Here is a 19,938-nt window from a genome sequence, read left to right on the forward strand (position 1 = left end):
GGATAGCTGGCACTCAGAGTCTCGCAGTTTTATCTGATAAAGCGGATGATCAGTGGTTTTGGGGCCGAAACAATCTCAACCTATTCTCAAACTTTAAATTGGCAAGAAGCACGGCTCGCTGGCTTGGAGCTGGGCGAGGAATGCAGACCACCTAGTGGGCCACTTTTGGTAAGCAGAACTGTCGCCACGGGATGAATCAAACGCCGGGTTTAGGCGCCTGATGCCGACACTCATCAGGTACCAGAAAAGGTGTTGGTCAATATAGCCAGCAGGTTATATTGACCAACAATTTTAATGCAACACACACACACACACACACACACACACACACACACACACACACACACACACACTCACTCACTCACTCACTCACTCACACACACACACACACACTTTGGAGATGTCTTGACAGCGCTGGGCCTCCCTTCAGACTTTTCATGCACCACATTCCACACAAGGTAGCACAGTAGCACAGGGTAGGGAGATTGCTTCGTCAGGTTTCGGGGAACCATATTAACAGGGAGGGTAGTGGTGACTCCACATGAAATGGCACTTCTGGTGGGGCACGGCCCTCTGGGGCTTATAGCTGGGGACGGAATGCTTGGCCTGGGCCTGCAGCTCGGCTTGGGCTTGGGTTATTGGGATATTGGGCTTGGTTGCTGGCATTTTGTGGTGGTAGATATTTTTCGGTGGCTACCGGTTGGGGATCGCTGGCTGTCGGTCGTGGCCATTGATTCACCACGTGGCAATGGTGACCGGGGGTGTGGCGCTGCTGCTTAAAAGGGAGTCAGGTTCAGATCTCAAAATCTGGAGAGGCAGAGACAGCTGCTGAGAGGTGTCCAGTGTGGTAACACAAGCGATCCCGGAGAATCTGTTGGGAGCGCCACGGAGAGTTATCTTTTCTCTCTGAAGGGCAGGGCGCCCTGGAATGTGTTCACCCCGAGAGGAGCCCGTGCCCTGGAAAGCGTCGTGGTTACAGCGGCGTCCGATGAGCTCTCGCCGGCCCTTGAAAATCCGGGGGAGAGGTGTAAATCTCGCACCGGGCCGTACCCATCGTGTTGACGCGATGTGATTTCTGCCCAGTGCTCTGAATGTTAAAGTCAAGAAATTCAATGAAGCGCAGGTAAACGGCAGAAGTAACTATGACTCTTTTAAGGTAGCCAAATTCCTTGTAATCTAATTAGTGACACACATGAATGGATGAACGAGATTCCCACTATTCCTACCTACTATCTAGCGAAACCACAGCCAAGGAATAGGCTTGGCAGAACCAGCGGGGAAAGAAGACCCTGTTGAGGACTGAGTTCAGGACTGGCCTTTTCCTGTTGTGGTTACGAGTTTCCGTCATTTCCTGTTGTTTGTTTGACTGCGGCATCTGCGTGGATAGCTGGTTTACATAAAAACAGAAATTCACTTTGTTCTGCTAGAGCAGCCTATTATTCATCATTAATCTAGGACAATAAAAACATCACAGATTCTTGTTCAGTACGGTATCCAGACTGACAAAGAAGTGCATATGAGCCTACTATTCCATCAAGTGTCCACAGCAATGATTTTATGAATTTCTTCAATAATAAGATCCTGCTCATCAGAGACACAATTAATGGCATCTTGTCCTCGACCAACTCTAGTCCTTCTTTAGATCCCTTAGATCTGGAAAACACACAGCTGACTCCTGAATCTTTTGGTTCTATGGATGTCTTCTCTCCAATACAGAGCAGTCAGCCGATTAAAATATCTCCTCAGCTAAACCATCCTCCTGTCTGTCAGATCCAATTCCAACAAAACTCATCATAGAAGCCTTACCTTTACTTAGCAACCACTTCCTTAATATAAATAACTTGTTATTAACCACAGGGTAGTTTAAAGTACCTGTAATCAAGCCACTTCTCAAAAAACCTAACCTGGACCCTGCTGTTCTAAGTAATCATCGACCCATATCAAATCTCCCATTTTATCTAAGATCTTGGAAAAAATATTCGCTTATCAGTAATGTGATTTCCTTAAATAAAACAGTTCATTTGAGAATTTCCGGTCAGGTTTTAGGGAACATCATGGTATGGAAACAGCACTTGTCAAGATTAGCAACGACTTTCTAACCGCTTCAGACAAAGGACTTGTTTCTAAACTGGTTCTCTTGGACCTTAGTGCAGCTTTTGACACATTGACCACAATATTCTATTTGCACGACTGGACAAAACAATTGGTATCAAGGGATCAACATTGATGTGGTTTAAGTCCTATTTAACTGACCATTCCCAGTTTGTTAACGTTAATAACGACTCCTCCTAGTCCACTACAGTTAGCTATGGAGTTTCTCAAGGCTCAGTTCTTGGTCCAATATTGTTTATCTTATACATGCTTCCTCTAGATAATTTGATAAAGAAACACTCCATCAACTTCCATTGTTATGCCAATGATACGCTATTATATCTCTCGATTAAACCTGATGAAGTCAATTACTTGGGCAAATTACAGGTTTGTATCAAAGAGATTAAAGATTGGATGACCACTAACTGTTTGCATCTAAATTCTGGTAAAACTGAGGTCATTGTGCTCGGCCCAAAAACAGTTAGGGATTTGCCCAGTGACGTAATAGCCTTGGATAGAATTGTGGTGGTATTTTTAAAATAAAATAATATAATAATAGTCATGTCATAGAACCTGAGACCTGGGTTGTTGGATTGCTGTGGGCAGTTCGGGGGGTGTGAAGGTGGGGTGATCCATATTACATCACGGGTCTTGCAAAAATGACCCATTAGTGTCAGTTAGACATACCGTCAGTTTGATATACGTATAGTCGGTTTCCAGGACTTCCAGTAACCGCCCACTCAAGACCATAAAGAGATCAGTTAAGGAAGAAGAAGGGTTCCAGGTCCTGCTGCAGTGATGTGACCAGAGATGTCGTTATAATTGGATAAGTGTTTGTTGAACTTGTTTGACTGTTTTTATCATTGATGATATTGTTGGACTTCTCCTAAACCGATGTTTGATTTGAATTGTACAGTACTTGTCCTGTTTCAAGAAAAACTGAACCCCACATCAGCATCACTTTTGAGGACAAAACCACTTTTTCCTGTGTTGGCTTCTCTGCACTAGCTTCCTGTGAAAGGTAGGATAGATTTTAAAATACTCCTCCTCACTTACAAAGCTCTTCATGGCCTGGCCTTTAGCCATCAAGACCCTCTATTGTGGAACCACCTCCCTTCCTCAGTTCGGGAGGCAGACACTCTAAGACTAAACTTAAAACATTTATTTTTCAAAAGTTTTACAATTAAGGCAGCTTAGGCTGCAAAGTTCTTTTTCTTATAGACCTACACTGCTGGAGACTCAACCTCCAGACTCATTGAGCTCCTCTCTTCCTGTGCAATTTCCTCCGGGATTATTAAAGTATATATCTATCTATCCTTCTCTCTGACCCTCTCTGCTACTCCCCCTCTCCGACCTCTTTCCAAGTCGCCAATCTTACCTGGAGTCTCTGTGCTCCAAGTCCTCACAGGTTTTCTCAGGTTCACCCTTCATCCGCCCACCTGCTGTGGACCTGCTCCTCCCATCCCACCAGTATTACCCCTCACCTAACCATTGGCTGGGGTTCTGCTGCCTTTCTTCCTCCGTGCCACCATACAGTCATCCATTCAGCTGTAATTGTGCCTTGAATTGACCAACTAAATGATGGGGAAAATGTATGGAAGGCAACAACCCAGGAGTCGGTGAACGTAAGTTGACTTTGCCGTCCCCAATTCAGCGCTTGCATCAAATGATCTAACTATAACCATAAAGACACTGACGCCATCTGGCCTATCTGCCACGCTCTGTCTCTCTTTGTCTTACCCTTTCCTTAACTTCATTTGATTTCTTTTTCCACCCAAACGGTCAAGGCGGATGGACGTCCAAAAGAGTCTGGGTCCTGCCCGGAGTCTCTTCCTTAATGAGGGAGTTTTTACCTGCCACTGTCGCTTATAATTGCTCTGGAGGGTTTAGTTGGATTCTGTCTGTCTGTTAAAGCACTTTGAAATGTCTGTTGCCATGATTAGGCGCTATACAAATAAAACTTGAAAACTCCCCGGGGACGACCCAGGACACGCTGGAGAGACTATGTCTCCCGGCTGGCCTGGCAACGCCTTGGGATTCTCCCGGAGGAGCTGGACGAAGTGGCTAGGGAGAGGGAAGTCTGGGCTTCCCTGCTTAAGCTGCTGCCCCCGCGACCCGACCCCGGATAAGCGGAAGAGAATGGATGGATGATTGGGCTTGACTCTAGTCTGGCACTGTGAAGAGACATGAGAGGTGTAGAAAAAGTGGGAGGCATTGCCGCCGGGGAAATACCACTACTCATATTTTTTTCACTTACCCGGTGAGGCGGAGAAAATTCACCGAGCGTTGGATTGTTCACCTACCAATAGGGAACTTTAGCTGGGTTTAGACTGTCGTGAGGTTACTTTTACCCTACTGATGATGTGTTGTTGCAATAGTAATCCTGCTCAGTACGGGAGGAAGAGGGTTCAGACATTTGGTGTATATGCTTGGCTGAGGAGCCAATGGTGTGAAGCTACCATCAGTGGGATTCTGACTGAACGCCTCTAAGTCAGAATCCCGCCTAGATGTAACAATACCATAGCGCCGCGAAATTTCGGTTAGCCCTGGCCCACATCTGACAGGCTGGCCATTCTTGACAGGCCCGGGGGGCAGCCGGACGATGGCTGCTCCTCTCCTGACGTGCACCACATGTTTGTGGAGAACCTAGTGCTAAATCACTTGCAGACAACCTGATACTGGGTCAGGGATTCGTACGGAAGAGATTTAAACATATACATGCTATTCATTATTTTGCTTGATGCATGAGTATTTAGTTTTAATCATACAATAAACTTTTCTATCACTCTCCGTAACTTTCCACACACTTCAACTCATCTAATTTGACACATATACACACACATACACACACCCATGTGGCAGTCTCTGTTCTCTCTAATCTGACACACATACACACAGTTACAATAACAATTCCATTTATAGGACAAAGATGGTGGCCTCAGTTCTTTATTCACAGGATGAACCGGAACCGGAAACCACAGTCCAACCGGAACCAGTAACTACATTCCAACGCCAGGGCATCCCTCCACGGCTCATGTCCGTGAGGAGCACATTAATTCAGTTTTCCAGTGATTATTCAACATTAACTACAAAACAGCAATATTGAAAACTACAATCAGTGCAAATGCCAGAACAAGAATTTTGTAACAGCTTACATAATTTCATATTTACTTAAGTATATTCACTAGGGTTGAGCCGGGAAATCGTTTCAGACGAGTATCCGGTTTGGATAATGCATTTTTGACGAGTACAAGGACGATACGAGTACAACTTGTCAATACTTGTGCTTGTAAATTTCACGCTCTGTGATTGGCCAGTCACACACAGCGCCCGCCCCTCCCTACAGACACTGCAGCCAGAGCAGAGCTGCCTGTCGCTGCCCCACTCTCGCACACACACACACAGATATTGACTGATCTCTCGGTCAACATGAGCTTCAATGTAGCTCATGTTGCTATCCTTATCTATTTATTTATCTATTTATCTTACATAAGCATTGTGTAACATGACCCATTAAGGAACTTATTCTGTTTGTGTCTGTATAAGGCCAGTCTGACTCCTGAGTGTCTTCCTCGTCATCTCCACTCCAGCCCAGAACATTCCATTGGCTTAAGGCCACAGAAGCACACAGACACACATTAGATTTGAGGACTACAAAAATCTATGGGGACGGGGAAAAAGGGTTCCAGTGATGTCTGTTCCAGAGATCTTTGCTGAATTGTTTGTTTGTATCATCAATGATACTGTTAGACTTGATACTCAACTTGTGTAGGATCTGAGTTGACAAATATTTGTACCCTTGTACTGTGTTCTGTCTTAAGGAATCCTCTCGCCACCAGAGTTTCTCCCAAACTACAACTACTTGTTGAGCTATTTAAGTCAATTTTGTTCATCACTGAGAAAAAAATAATGAGTCACGGACTTTAGTGCTAAAAAACTGTGCATCCATAATCAGAATCCTTTAATACACACTGAAGGGGAAATTGCTTAAAGATGACCTATTAAGCAACTTATTTTGAAGGTGTGTCTGCATAAGGTCAGTTTGTCTTTTGATTTACTGTTCTTTTTATTGTACTTCGTATCTCCGCCTAATAACATTCCATTGGCTTATAGCCTTAACAAGAGCACCTCTACATATACACATTATGCCTGAAGACTATAAAACACTGAAGGATGCAGATGACAACTTCTAGCGATGGCTGTACCTAAGACATCGTCATATTAGCTGAGTATCTGCAGATTTGCCTGTGCATCATCAATGACATTGTTGGACTTCTACTCAAGCTATATTGATTAGATTTGGTATATATTGTAAATATTTGTACTTTTGTACTTAGTCCTGTCTTAAAGGGGTCCCATTATGAAAAGCACATTTTTTTCAGGTCTCTACATATACATAGTGGTCAGCTAATTAACTGAATGAGGTCAGCTGACTACCTGAATATGCTGAATGACTGGGTTATTCCATCAAAGGATGTTTCTTCCACGATGGCAACCGCATATTCCAAGATGACAATTCCTGGATTGTAACCCTAACATGAACCCTAACCCCATAAATAACACTCTAGCGTTCGTTTAGGCTGAGGACACAGGCAGCAAGGCAGGGTGATGCACTAGTGTGTTAGTATTAGAGTCAAGGCAGGTAGATATCACAATTAAGCAAGAAAGTGACTTAAGCAATTAAGCTATAAGGCTAACAATATTTATTCAAACGAACAACTGAACCTTAGTAAAGCTATTATTACAAACACAAAGTGAATTTCCTAGTTTGGGATCAATAAAGTATATCTGGTTAACTTCAACTGAAGGGTTTCTCTCAAGTATGCTCTTCAGCTGTTGTCTAGATGTCAGCTTTTACCAAATCCTTTATTTCACACTGAAGAAGTGAAGGGTTTCGCTTCTGTGGGGGTTGTCAGGTGTTGTCTTAGTGTTCCACCATGATTAAATACTTTGTCACAGTGAGCAGCTGAAGGATTTCTCTCCTGTGTGGATTGTCATATGTCTTTTTAGACTTCCAACTTGACTAAATCTTTTACTGCACACTGAACAAGTGAAGAGTTTCTCTCCTGTATGGATTCTCATATGTCGAGTTAGACTTCCATCCCTCGAGAATCCTTTACCACAGACTGAACAAATGAAGGGTTTCTCTCCTGTGTGGGTTTTTGTGTGTTGACTCAGGTTTCCACCATGACTAAAACGTTTACCACACACTAAACAATTAAAGGGTTTCTCCCCTGTGTGGCTTCTTATGTGTCGTTTTAGATGTCCACCATATCTAAATACTTTACTACAGATTGGACAAGTGAAAGATTTCTCATCTCTATGGGTTCTCATAACCCTATAAAAATGTGATCTGAGTGGAACACTCACTTTACAAACTGAACAGCTAAATGTCTCTTCTGTCTGAATTCCACTGTGTTGCTGCAGACATTTCTTATCACCAAAGCTTGAACCACATTCAGAGGAGCCAACTTGTGTGGTTCCAAGATTACATTCAGGTTCTTGGTTGTTCCTCAACTGGTTTGAGTCTGATTGACGTTCACTGGTCTCTTCTGGGTCATAGTTGTTTCCATCCTCTGGTTCAGAAGAGTGTAATATCTGGTATTCATCTGGTTGTAAATGTCCATCTCTCTGAATGTAACCGTTTGGTTCTGGTTTTCCACACTCTTCTCCACCATCCTCTGTTTTCACCTCTTCATTGAGATGCAGTGAGGACTGAGGTATCTCTTCATCATCTTCACTTTTCATAGGGACTAAAGAGAATGTTAACTCTGTGACACCCTCCTCCTCCTTCAGCCCTTGCAGCTGCTTGTTCTTCTGATTGGTCTGGACTTTCTCCTCTTCCTCTTTGATGTGTGGAGGCTCTGGGGGGTCGTCAAGCTCTCGAATGGACCTTAAATCCTGCTGCTCAGGGTCAACCTTTTCTTTTGTCACCAACAGCAACAGGACATCTAAACAACAAAGAAATATATTCATTTATACTTGGTAGTCATTGCTCTGAGGAATAAGTTCCTAACAGTTATAAAATACTCAGACTGATAAATTTGTGTCTTACATAGACAAAAATCTGAATTTTGAATGTAATTTCTGCAAAGGGCTTCCGAAAGTTTATCCTGATTTTATTCTGCTAAAAGCTACAGAACTGAATTTGGATGTTACTAAATAATTAAAATAAACAACTTACAACTGACTTACGAAGAATACAAGAACAAGAACAGAGCTCCAACAGCATGTCAACATCATCAATGGCACCCACAGTGTAAACGTAAGCATGAAGCCATTGCTGCAGTTGTGTGTGAGAGGTTTTTTTTACTCTTTCAATAAAAAATATACATCCTATACAGACGATGATTGGGTGACACTAAGATGCAAAATAGTCTTTGTGATCAACAGAAACATCTGCAACCCGCCTCACCCAGCTTGTCAATATCGAACCACTTAAAGTAAAATTATTAACAAGAAAATCAACAAACACTTAAAATAACCCAACATGTTTAGTGGAAAGGTAACTTTCTATTTTAAGAATACATTCAGTCACTGTTTCTCTTCAATATTTTTTCTTGTTAAGTTTCCAAAAAGACGTCTCTTGCTTGTGGTCAAAAAAATACATTCTAGCTATAGGTTACTGTAGAGGCTAAGCTATGCTTGAAACCACTTGAGTGATGGATGCGTTGATACGCTTCCTTAAGTAAAAGTCCCACACGCCAACCTTTTGCTTGAATGTTCCATTTATGTATTATTTAACTCTTCCAGTAATTAACATCGAACATCACTATGTTCGGCACGCAGTGTTCCATGATAAAAGGTCAATGACATGAAGGCATAAAAATTTAACAGTGTAATACAGTAATGGCTTGTTACTCGCGATTAATGCATTCCTAGACCACCTGCGAAAAATGAAATTTCGTGATATGGCGTCAAAATATTTATTTTATTATTTACGGTAATTCAAACGTTTATGAACCCTCCCCTTACTGATATTAAACCACCTTATTGCTGTATTACCTTTGTAGTGTTTCTTTAATACATGGAAGGGCCCTAAGATTTGGCGCTATAGAAATAAATCTAATTTGACTATGTTTTTAGATAATTTTGTACGCCAGTATTTTGTAGTACTTTTATCAGTAAATCTCAGCAGCTAAGGAAAAAACCCATAAGTGATGACTTCTTTCTAAAATGGTAAAGTGATCAAGTGATGAGGTTTTCTTGATGAGGCTCAGAATGGCCTCGTTGACATAACGATAGGGACAATTCACAGTTGATTCAAGGTACTCACAGTCATGAATGCTCCATCAACTGGACGGATACCGCAACTACAGCCGCTAGTTTTTTTTAATCTATTTTAATTTTTTTGTTATATGCGCTTTATAATCTGGTGTGCCTTATATATGAAATAAATTATAGAATAAACAATTCATTAAAGGTGTGCCTTATAATCCAGTGCACCTTATCGTGCAGAAAATGCTGTACTTAAAATAAAGAAATTGATGCTACCTTTTCCCGCAATATTGGGAAAAAATGCACTTCCATTCAACAGTAATATTCACAATTCATCTATTCATTTACATTTCCAATCTGGAAATCACCATTATGTTTTGATGTACTCATTCCTGATCCTATCCATCCTGGTCACTCTTAAAGACAACCTCAGCATCTTCATCTCTGCTACCTCCAGCTCTGTCTCCTGCCTTTTCCACACTGTCTCTAGACCAAACAACATCGCTGGTCTCACCACAGTTTTGTACACCTTTCCTTTCATTTAAGCTGAAACTCTTCCATCACACATCACACCTGACACTTTCCTCCACCCGTACCATCTTGCCAGTACACGCCTCTTCACCTCTTTTCCACACTCTCCGTTGCTCTGGACTGTTGACCCTAAGTAAATAAAATCTTCCACCTTCTTGATCTCTTCTCCCTGTAACCTCACTCTTCCCACTTGGGTCCCTCTCATTCACACACATGTACTCTAGCCTACTGCGGCTAAGCTTCATTCCTCTCCTTTCCAGGACAAACCTCCACCTCTCTAGCTTTTCCTCCACCTGTTCTCTGCTCTCACTACAGATCACAATGTCATCTGCAAACATCATAGTCCATGGAGATTCCTGACACTGAGGAAAAGAGACATGAGAGGGTAGAAGAGCTGAGTAGAACAGCAGGCCATATTCACAAAAGCCCAAGCCCAAAGTGAGGCTGCCGTAAAGGCAAATTTTATTGTGGCAGCAGAGGTCCAAAGAGAATTTATCTCCAACTACAGTGTGTGATAAGACAAAAGTGTATGATGTGGTGTGCCTGGATAAAAGGCAAGAATTTCAAATGTGAGCCTAAGCAAACACCATTGCTGACTGTGTAAATCAGCAGTCCACGGATCTACAGTAAGAGCTGGCAGGAAGAGAAAACAGTTCATCGCATACTCCCCTAGCTGCGGATGAGTGCACTGACACTTCTGATACTCACCAGTTGTCAATTTTTATCCGTAGGATGGACTCAAGTCTGAGCAAAACAGAAGAACTTTTGGGATTACAATCAATGCATGGCACAGCTATGTGGAAAGATACGTTTGAAGAGGTATCCAGGTGTGTCCATGACTTAGGACTGCCTTACAATAAACATCTGACAACAGATGGAGTGTCTACGATGTGCAGTCAAAAGATTGGATTAGTGGGGAGAGTCCGGGAAAAGATGGGGGAAGAAAATTGTCCTGGTGGCGTGAGTGTATCACTGCATCACACACCAAGAATCATTGCTTTGAAAGACCTTGAGAGCGGAACACGAAATGAGCACCACAATACGCGCAGTTCATTTCATACGAGACAAAATGTTAAATCACCAGCAGTTTGAGTCTTTTCTAGAGGGCGTGAACTCAGAACAGGACTTCCATGTCAAACAAAGGTATGGTGCCTGAGCCAAGGAAATGTATTGAACAGATGCTTTGAGTTGAGGACATCAGCTGGTTCAAAGACAGCAAACGGAAAGACCCAACAGACCTCCGAGATGAAATGTTGCTGTGCGGAGTGGCTTTTCTGTGTGACAAGAGACACCTGCAAGGGCGTCATCACAGACATGGATGCTGCAGTGGAGGCTTTGAAAACCACTCTATGACTGTGGGAATCAAAGGTTGCGCAAAAAAACTTTTTTGTGCTGCCAAACGATGAAAGAGCAGGTCTTGATCTCTGCATTCCCAAAAACAAACTTTGGGAAAAAACTCAGTACACAGTAATCCCACACTTGTTCACGCTTCAAGATGCACGTTATCACTACATCACGGATTTTTAGTAGGTAGTCATGTGATACCATGTGCGCATGCTATTGGCTGATAGCATCCGGAAGTGCGATGCGTTCCGAGACTCACGGAAAGTTCTTTAAACAGTCTACAGTATAAGTCTGGGAAAAGGCAGTACAGATATAAGGTGGTTTAACCCTCATAGCCCTATTATCACACCCCATGATCAGATCACATGGCGTTTTTAAACCATGCTTAACAAATAAAGTCTGTCACGTGGATTGCTGTGCACATGTTTACGCAACAGTATAGATGTGAAACTGCCTCCGGTTTTTATTTGGAGCCAATTAACCCCAGAAAACCGGAGATATGATTGTTTACATTTGATCTAAGACAAGTGGTTCAAATGGCTTCTTTTATTGGTATAACCAGATGAAAGGCGCCGCATTTCTGTCCATGCAGTCGCCATAGTACAAGCAGTGATGCATGTATTCACGTGATTTGAACATGTCTCGCGATTCATGCATTTTGTCACGTGATACAAACATGTACCATGATTCGTGCATTTTGTCACGTGATGCACACATGTCTCGTGCGATTCGTGCATTTTACGTGGCACTGTGTCTTATTTTGAAAAACTCCTCTGAAGAGTGGCACAAGTGACACAAACTGTATAGTTATGTTAGAAGCCTATGGCAAACTTTGAGTTTACAATCAAATTGATGAGCATGTTTTTGGTTTTTATGTGCAATAAAATACAATTTGTTCCATTTTTGAACTTGTCTGTCAATTTTGGCCCAAAAAACTCCTTTGAAGAGTGACAAATATACTGTACAATATATATATATGTGTGTGTGTGTGTGTGTGTGTGTGTGTGTGTGTGTGTGTGTGTGTGTGTGTGTGTGTGTGTGTGTATGCGTGTGTGTTATAAGCCTATGGCAACCTTTTTGGAGTTCGAAATCAATTCGATGAGCATGTCTTTGGTTTTTATGTGCAATAAAATACAATTTTTCCATTTTCCTATTTGACTGTGTGTATTTTGCCCCAATATGTCAATATCATAAGTTATAGCAAAATAATAACTATCTCTTCATATAGCTGTAGTTGTGCTGAAGATAAACATACAAAGCATGGGTATGTTAAATCATTTTTAATGTGGTATACAGAGACAAATAACAGATGTACCAAAAAACAGCCAAAATACGTCTGGGTTTAAGGGTTAATATTAGTATGGGGAGGCTTCATAAATGTTCACATTACCGTAAATAATAAAATAGTTTGTCGTTATATCGCGGAAATTTGTTTTTGCGGGTGGTCCTGGAACGCATTAAGCACGAGCAACGAGGGATTACTGTATTTGGTGACAACTTCACACGACGATTTTCCCACTTTAAAGACCAAAAAAAAAAAACAACAGGGGTGAACTGCTTGTGAATCCATTTGCAGCTGAGGTGGAAACCTCCACCAAACCTCCGCATGGAGGATCACATTCACCCCGAGTACCTCAAGTCTCTGGATGTGCAGGAACTGTCATGGCTGACATGCCTCTGTAACTTCGCATGGCAGTCGGGATTGGATTGCAGTTGGATTGCAGACCAGGGCGGTGGTCCCTCTTTTCAAAAAGAGGGACCACTTATGTTGGCCTGCAAATGTTCTTATCAAAAATGACTATTGAAAGCTCCAGATAAGAAGTGGATACACCTGATTTTAAATTTAGTTGATTGTAAATGTTGTGATGTGGCAGGCTTTGCTCAGCTTCAGTTCTTGCAAAAAGGTCATTTGCAAGGTCTCACTAAACACTGGAACAGTCCGTCCCTCCACTTTTACCAATGTTTTAAATTTTGTCTCACCGTGTATTTGGGTTTGACACCCCTTAAGGAAGACCTTGACCATTTCCCACAGACAAACTATCACACAGAAAGCTTTTGCTTCAAGGTCAGAGGACGAGCGGGAGAGTGGACGTTCCAAATATCCTGATGCCTGTTCAGCGTTTGAGATGACAGTGAAAATTTTAGTCACTATTATTCCTGGTCAGTATAAAAGACACCCGCATTTCATTCCTCTCTTAACTTCACCTTGTTTCTCTCAGTCAACAATTTTTTTCTTCTCCAATCACATTTAATTCACTTTCATTTCACCTTGTGGTAACGGTTGATCCTTGACCTTCAGGAGCTCTCCTTGCTGATTGGTCTGGACTTCCTCATGTTCTTCTTTGATGTGTGGAGGTTCTGGGGAGTCTTCCTGGTCCAGATGGGACCCTAAACCCTGCTGCTCAGGGTCAACCTCTTCTTCAGTCACCATCAGCAGCTGGACATCTGTGAATCATGAAATAAACATACTCATTGAGTGCCAAGGACGAAATATCTCTTCTTATAGAATACACACATTGAGTGCCAAAGACGATATCTCGTCTTAGGCTTTTTTTATAGGGAACATTAGATCACATTCTGTGTGATTTTCAGCCTTGTATTCTATTTGTTTCGGTCGGGGGCAGTGTTTCACACCTTAGATCACCAGATCACGCGAAGAAGAAGCGTAGGTGTTGGGGCAGTAGTGGAGAGCAAAATGGCGAAGCGCAAGGCGAAAGCATGTGGAGGAGGTAAATTCAAGCAGCTAACACTGGCACAGAGCTTGTCTGGCAGTGTAGCTGCTATGAAAACGAGAGTGAGCAGTAAGGAGCGGGTGGGTGCAGGAGGTGAATCCAAAGAGGTTAAAAACCGGAACGAAGGCGAGGAAAACGTCCCGGGTTGTAGCGGGGGCCCCCTGCACTTCGGCGGCTTCCCGTGTGAGAGCGCCGGTGCGGAAACTTCTCTGCCGCGTCTTTCCGGCGTCAGTTCTGACTCAGACACGGACCCGGATTTTTCACCTGTCTGGCTACCATCAGAAAGCAGCAGGGAGTCCTCCCCAGATCCGCGGGAGCCCACGGAGGATCTGAGGAGCAAAGGTAACTATTTTGCTACATTGTTGCATGATGTAAAAAAAAAGTGTCGGCCCTCTATCTCGCATAAGTTGTTCCCCATCTATGAATGTATTACTCTTTTGTGTAAAATGGTACATATTTCAGGCATGTGTGTGTGTGTATATATATATATATATATATATATATATATATATATATATACAGGTAGTCGCCGACTTACGACCGCGATTGGGACCGACAGATCGGTCGTAACTCGACTTGGTCGTAAATCGACTCTTAAGTAAAAATTAAATACAGCAGCGCTGGTTCTTGGCTGGGGGTCGTCCGGATCGTCAGCTGGGGCAGCGTGTGGGTTGGTGGGAGCGGGAGACGATCTTTTCATAATCATTGTGAGCTTTGTCTGATTTGTTTGTTTCTTTTTCTCCTCATAAATTTCACGATATGGACGGAAAGCGTCGTTTGCCATCCGTTCAATCCTCGCAAATGTTTCTATGTTCTATGTCCATTTCTTCAAAGTGTGCACGGAGTTTATTTAACAGGGAAAAGCCTTCTGACAAGCCTTTGGTGGTGAACACTTTTTCTGTTTCCTCCTCTTCTTTCTCTGCTTCTCTTCTCTCTTCTTCTTCTTCCACTCTTTCTTCTTCCAGCGCGATCAGTTCTTCTTACAGCGCGATCATTTGTGAGTTCTCCAAGGAGAGGTTTTTTGCCAGTTTCACTATTTTCTCCCGAATCTGATCAAGTTCTTCGTCACTTTCAAATCCAGCAGAAGAGTTCACGTAACGCTTGACAGTTTTTCCATACGCCATTCATACATTTCTCCGTCACAGCCTCCTAAGCAGCCCAGCCCATCAGTAGTGGGCTGGGCTATTGATCTCACAGTGTGACTGAACAGCGTGTGTGCGCTGTGGGGACTGAAGAGAGCGCGGGAGCCTCAGAGTGTGAGTACTGTGGCTGGAGGGAATGCCCCGCCCTACCCGGACATTGTGGTCGTAAAGTCGGTCGGTCGTAAGTTGCATAGGTCGTAAGTCGGCGACTACCTGTATATATATATAATGTTGTGTAAAATTGTATATTTATTTCTATATTTTACAGTCCCTGAAACGAGTAGAGGACGTGCATCTGCAAGAGGGAGAGGTGCAAGGAGACGTCCATCACTGGAGGTGGATGCTGGTGTTTGGGGTCATGGTGGCTGGGAACCCACTAAGTTCCCATTCGTGGCAACCCCTGGTCCCCAGAATGCAGCTGCAGACCTGGATTCGGACCAACTAGTTGATTTCCTGGAGCTGTTTCTGACTGACGAGCTGCTGGGTCACATTGCCTCTCAGACCAAACCGTATGCACGGCAGTTTATACAGGCACATCCAGAAGCTCTGCCACACTCCAGAGAGAGGGTATGGAAACCGGTGACAATTCCAGAGCTCAAAAAAATACTTTGGGATTACGTTCCTCACCGGCTACATAAAGAAGCCCAGCCTCAGCATGTACTGGAGTGAGGATCCACTGGAAGCCAATCCATACTTCAACAGCACCATGCCACGCAACAGGTTCCAACTGATTAGGAAGTTTCTCCACTTCAATGACAATGCCTCACAGGATGCTGGAGATAAACCAAACTTTATAAAGTGCGTCCTGTTCTTGATTCTATTATTTGTAAATTCAAAGAGCTGTATCAGCTCCATGAAAACATTTGTATAGATGAGGGGATGTTGCAGTGGCGTGGCCGCCTGAACTTCAGGGTTTACAACCCTCAAAAGCCAGTCAAATATGGCATAAAATCTTATATTTTGTGTGACTCGTGGACTGGCTATTGTTATATGTTGCCTTATGTTGGCCAGTCAAGCACACTCCCGGACATTGGGTTTTCCCTCCTTGACCGCCTGACCGAGCAGGGGTACACAATATTCATGGACAATTTTTAAAACTCCGTCAAACTGTGTGAGCAGTTATGTAAAAAAAAACCCTAATGTCTCTGGAACTCTGAGGAAAACCGTGGGGAACCACAGATTATCAGAGAGCCGTCAAAGACAGACTTGGGTGAGGAGGGGAAGGTAGTGCGGCACAACGGCTGGGTACTGGTCTTGGCCTGGCAAGACAAGCGCTTGGTGAGGATGATTACAACCTGCCACAACAACAGGATGCAGAGGGTGGAGGTGTGGCAGAAGGGTCAATGGGACAAAGTGGCACAGCTCAAACCGGAGTGTGTGGTGGAGTACAATTCCTGCATGAATGGGGTGGACAAACTTGACCAGAACATTGCGTTCTACCCCTTCATCAGGAAAACTCAAAACTGGACAAAAAAGTTTGTCACCTAATTGTTCCAGATTTGTGTGTACAATTCCTATGTGTTGTTCAGGTCCAGGAACCCAGGGATCAACAAAACGCACCTGGAGTTCATGAAATGTGTTGTAAGGTCCTGGACTGCAAAGGGGCATGTGTCACATGAGGAGGGCGAGGAGGCTGAGGAGATGGAGGTCGAGGACGTGCTGCAAGGACGATCATGCAGAAACTGAGACCCAGATGACAGACTCGATGGCCTGATGTCCAGGCACAAACTGGAACATTTGAGGGCCACCACAAAGAAAGCACATCCCTCAAAGAAAATGTCGGGTGTGTGTTAGAAGGGGTGGAAGGAGTGAGACCAGGATGTGGTGCAAGGCATGTCGTATTCCCCTGCATGCAGGAGAATGCTTCAATGCGTATCACACTAAAAAAAATTTATTGAGTACACTCACACCCACACACTCACCCATACATACATTCATTTTCCAAATCCGCTTAATCCGCTAACGCAGGTCGCGGGGTAGCCAGTGCCTATCCTGGCAGTCTCAGGGTGTGAGGCGGGGGACACTCCGGGCACGACGCCAGTGCACCGCGGAGCCACATAGAAACAAACAAATCATTCACACACACACTCACTCCTACGGTCAATTTGGGACCGGCCAATCAACCTGAAGCGCATGCTTTTGGAGGTGGGAGGAAGCCGGAGAACCCGGAGAGAGCCCACGCAGACACGGGCAGAGCATGCGAACTCCGCACAGAGCGGGACTCGAACCCGGGTCCGCCGTGTTGTGAGGCAGCAGCGCTAACCACTGCGCCACCGTGCCGCCCTTAAACATACACTCACCTGTAAATAGTTCTGACACTTGAGAGTGAAATGTGAATGTACTCTTTGTTATGTTTTGTCTAATTTTCAAAATTGTTATGAAATCATTTGTTCATCAAAAAATATTTTTCTAATGTTGTTTTCATTGTTTCAATAAGTAAAAGTATTTTCAGAAGTTTGATGGAGTTTTGCTTGAATTTGCTTCTCTGCAGTAAAAAGTCATTATCTCCGTTTTCTGGTCAAAATCAGCCGTTTTTGCTGAAACCACCCTGTGTTCTACGGGCAATAAGTAGACACACAAAGATGCTAGAAACAAACTTTTTTTTCTTATGAAAGAAGACAGTCTAAAGTTTCAGTTGAAATGTGGAATGTTTATGTAGCCTAAAAAATTAATATTTGGTGGGCCTTCAAAATTCAGTGACAATGCTCAAAATCTCTGGCACTGGGGAGCTGTCCGCTCTGAAAGTGTCTGGCAGTCATGCCTTGCACCACACGCTGCTGACATTTAAACCACTAACATGACAACTTTCTAACAGTCAGTCAAAGTGTTGGAACACTTTAAAGAACTCAGAAAAAAATAATTAACAAACCTGAAATTCAGCTAAACACTAAGCACGGGTGAATCAAGTAAAATGAGTCATGAACAGTTACACAACTGTTTTGTTACCACGACTGTGTGATGTCTGCTTAAAACACACAAGGCAGACAAATATGCCGATAACATTCTGGCACATCTAATGTCCCTGAATGATCTCCGTAGTGTCTCGGAGGACACTAACAGGTCCTGTGGACAAGGTCTGGACAGACCAGACGAAGCCCGCCACACATGACTGACAATGAAACAACACATGGGTGAAATTTCTAAAGCTGAACCAAGGACAGAACCGACAGGAACCGACCTGCTGTCTTTCGGTGGACATGAGGACTGAAAACAGCCTCCAGGAGCTTCTGTGGCCCACGAAGCTGCTCGTTTATTGCTAATGTTCTCACAAACTGCTCCATGATGTCTTCAGCAGCAGCAATGAGTCGCTGGTGGACAAAAGCTCTCAGCGTTTGGACGTCACACATTTTGACTCCTTCCTCCAGACTCGATCCGTGCCGATGTGTTCGCTGATGTGCTCCGGGTGGAGTTGGTTTCCGATTGGCAGGCTAAGCTAGCTTCGTTAGCTTCACGGGACGAGTTGATCCACGCGTGAACGCTTTAGGGACAAAGGCATACAGCAGAGAATCTACTCAGACGCTCCAACTCCACAGTTAGACCATTTTGCTCCATTAAAGTTCAACTCGCTCATTGTCAAAGCTACAACCATTAGCACAGTGTGCCCGTCTGCCGCGAGGCTTCCGGGCGCTGTCGAGGCGCGTGTCGATGACGTAGGAGGTGACGTTCGGCTCAGGAAGCATTCGTGGATTCGTCAGAAATTGGGCATATCACCCATAATAATAATAATCTAATCTAATAATCTGGATAACTGAGAACATACACAGACATCAAGTAAATGAGTTTCTAATATGAATATGACATTATGAATGTAAGGGTGCAGCGTCTTTTTGAGTACAGCAGTGGTCCCGGGGGTTAATTTATTTTATTTTTTTTTAATTTTACATACTGGTTTGATCCCCGAAGGGAAATTAAGAACGCACACTCTAGCTACTGATTACAAACGCATGCATACATATATATTTGTGAGTACAGGCCCCTGTATCACACACACACACAGGGGGGCCTGTAGGCATGCAGGGGAGATAGAGTGACAGGCAGCTCCTTCTTGGTGCGCCTCAAATGAGCAATTTGTAAAGGGGACGGCACCTTGCTCAAGGGTGCCTCGGCAGTGCTCCAGGGATGAGCTGACACCTCCCACTGTCAGCTCACCTCCGGGTATTTTTGGGGGGGGCAGGAGCGGGAATCGAACCGCTGATCTTAAATCATAGGACGACCCGCTCTACCGCCCGCTTTACCACTGAGCCACTGCCGCCCCTTAGAATTAGGGTCATTTGGTTAGGTTAGGGTCATTTGGTATCGGTTCGCACAGAAAGAAAAAATAAACTACATTTCTTCCATTTTATTTATTTCTGACAACAAGTCTAATACAGATGTCCGGGCTCTCCTAGTGTCCCTGACTGCCGGTACAACACAGGTCCTGCATCAAACGCAGCTGAAGAAGAGCAAATTCTATCTTGGCCCGGTCAAATTTAAACAATTCAGATTAGGAATATGCATGAGGGGATGTGGTGTCTTCTCGTCCAATCAGATCGTGACAGATTTTCGGCCGCTTCTTCTCGGTGTAGTTTCCGTTTCCGGTTTCACCCTGTAAACAAACCTGTGTGTGTGTGTGTGTGTGTGTGTGTGTGTGTGTGTGTGTGTGTGTGTGTGTGTGTGTGTGTGTGTGTGTGTGTCAAATTAGATTAGTTCAAGTGTGTGGAAATTTACTGAGACAGAGTGATAGAACAGGTTATTGTATGATTAAAACCAAATAGTTAATGCAGCCAGCAAAATAATGAAAAATAAAGCAAAAAAATGAATATCGTGTATTTAAATCTCTTCAGAAGTCTGAAAGATGTTTTATTTTGAAAAATTACCCGATTCTCTGTTACATCCATCTA

General features: G+C 43.6%; 1 long non-coding RNA gene across 1 annotated transcript; it reads right to left on the bottom strand.

The window, feature by feature from the left end:
* Positions 1 to 5,072: 5,072 nt before the first annotated feature.
* On the bottom strand, positions 5,073 to 18,685 carry LOC137595731 (uncharacterized). The gene is made up of 3 exons (XR_011035454.1): positions 18,237 to 18,685; positions 13,453 to 13,629; positions 5,073 to 8,042 (listed from the first exon to the last, which is right to left on the bottom strand). It is a non-coding gene; the product is annotated as an uncharacterized lncRNA (long non-coding RNA).
* Positions 18,686 to 19,938: the final 1,253 nt, after the last annotated feature.

Source organism: Antennarius striatus, chromosome 5 (genome assembly GCF_040054535.1).
Source record: "Antennarius striatus isolate MH-2024 chromosome 5, ASM4005453v1, whole genome shotgun sequence".
NCBI lineage: Eukaryota > Metazoa > Chordata > Actinopteri > Lophiiformes > Antennariidae > Antennarius > Antennarius striatus.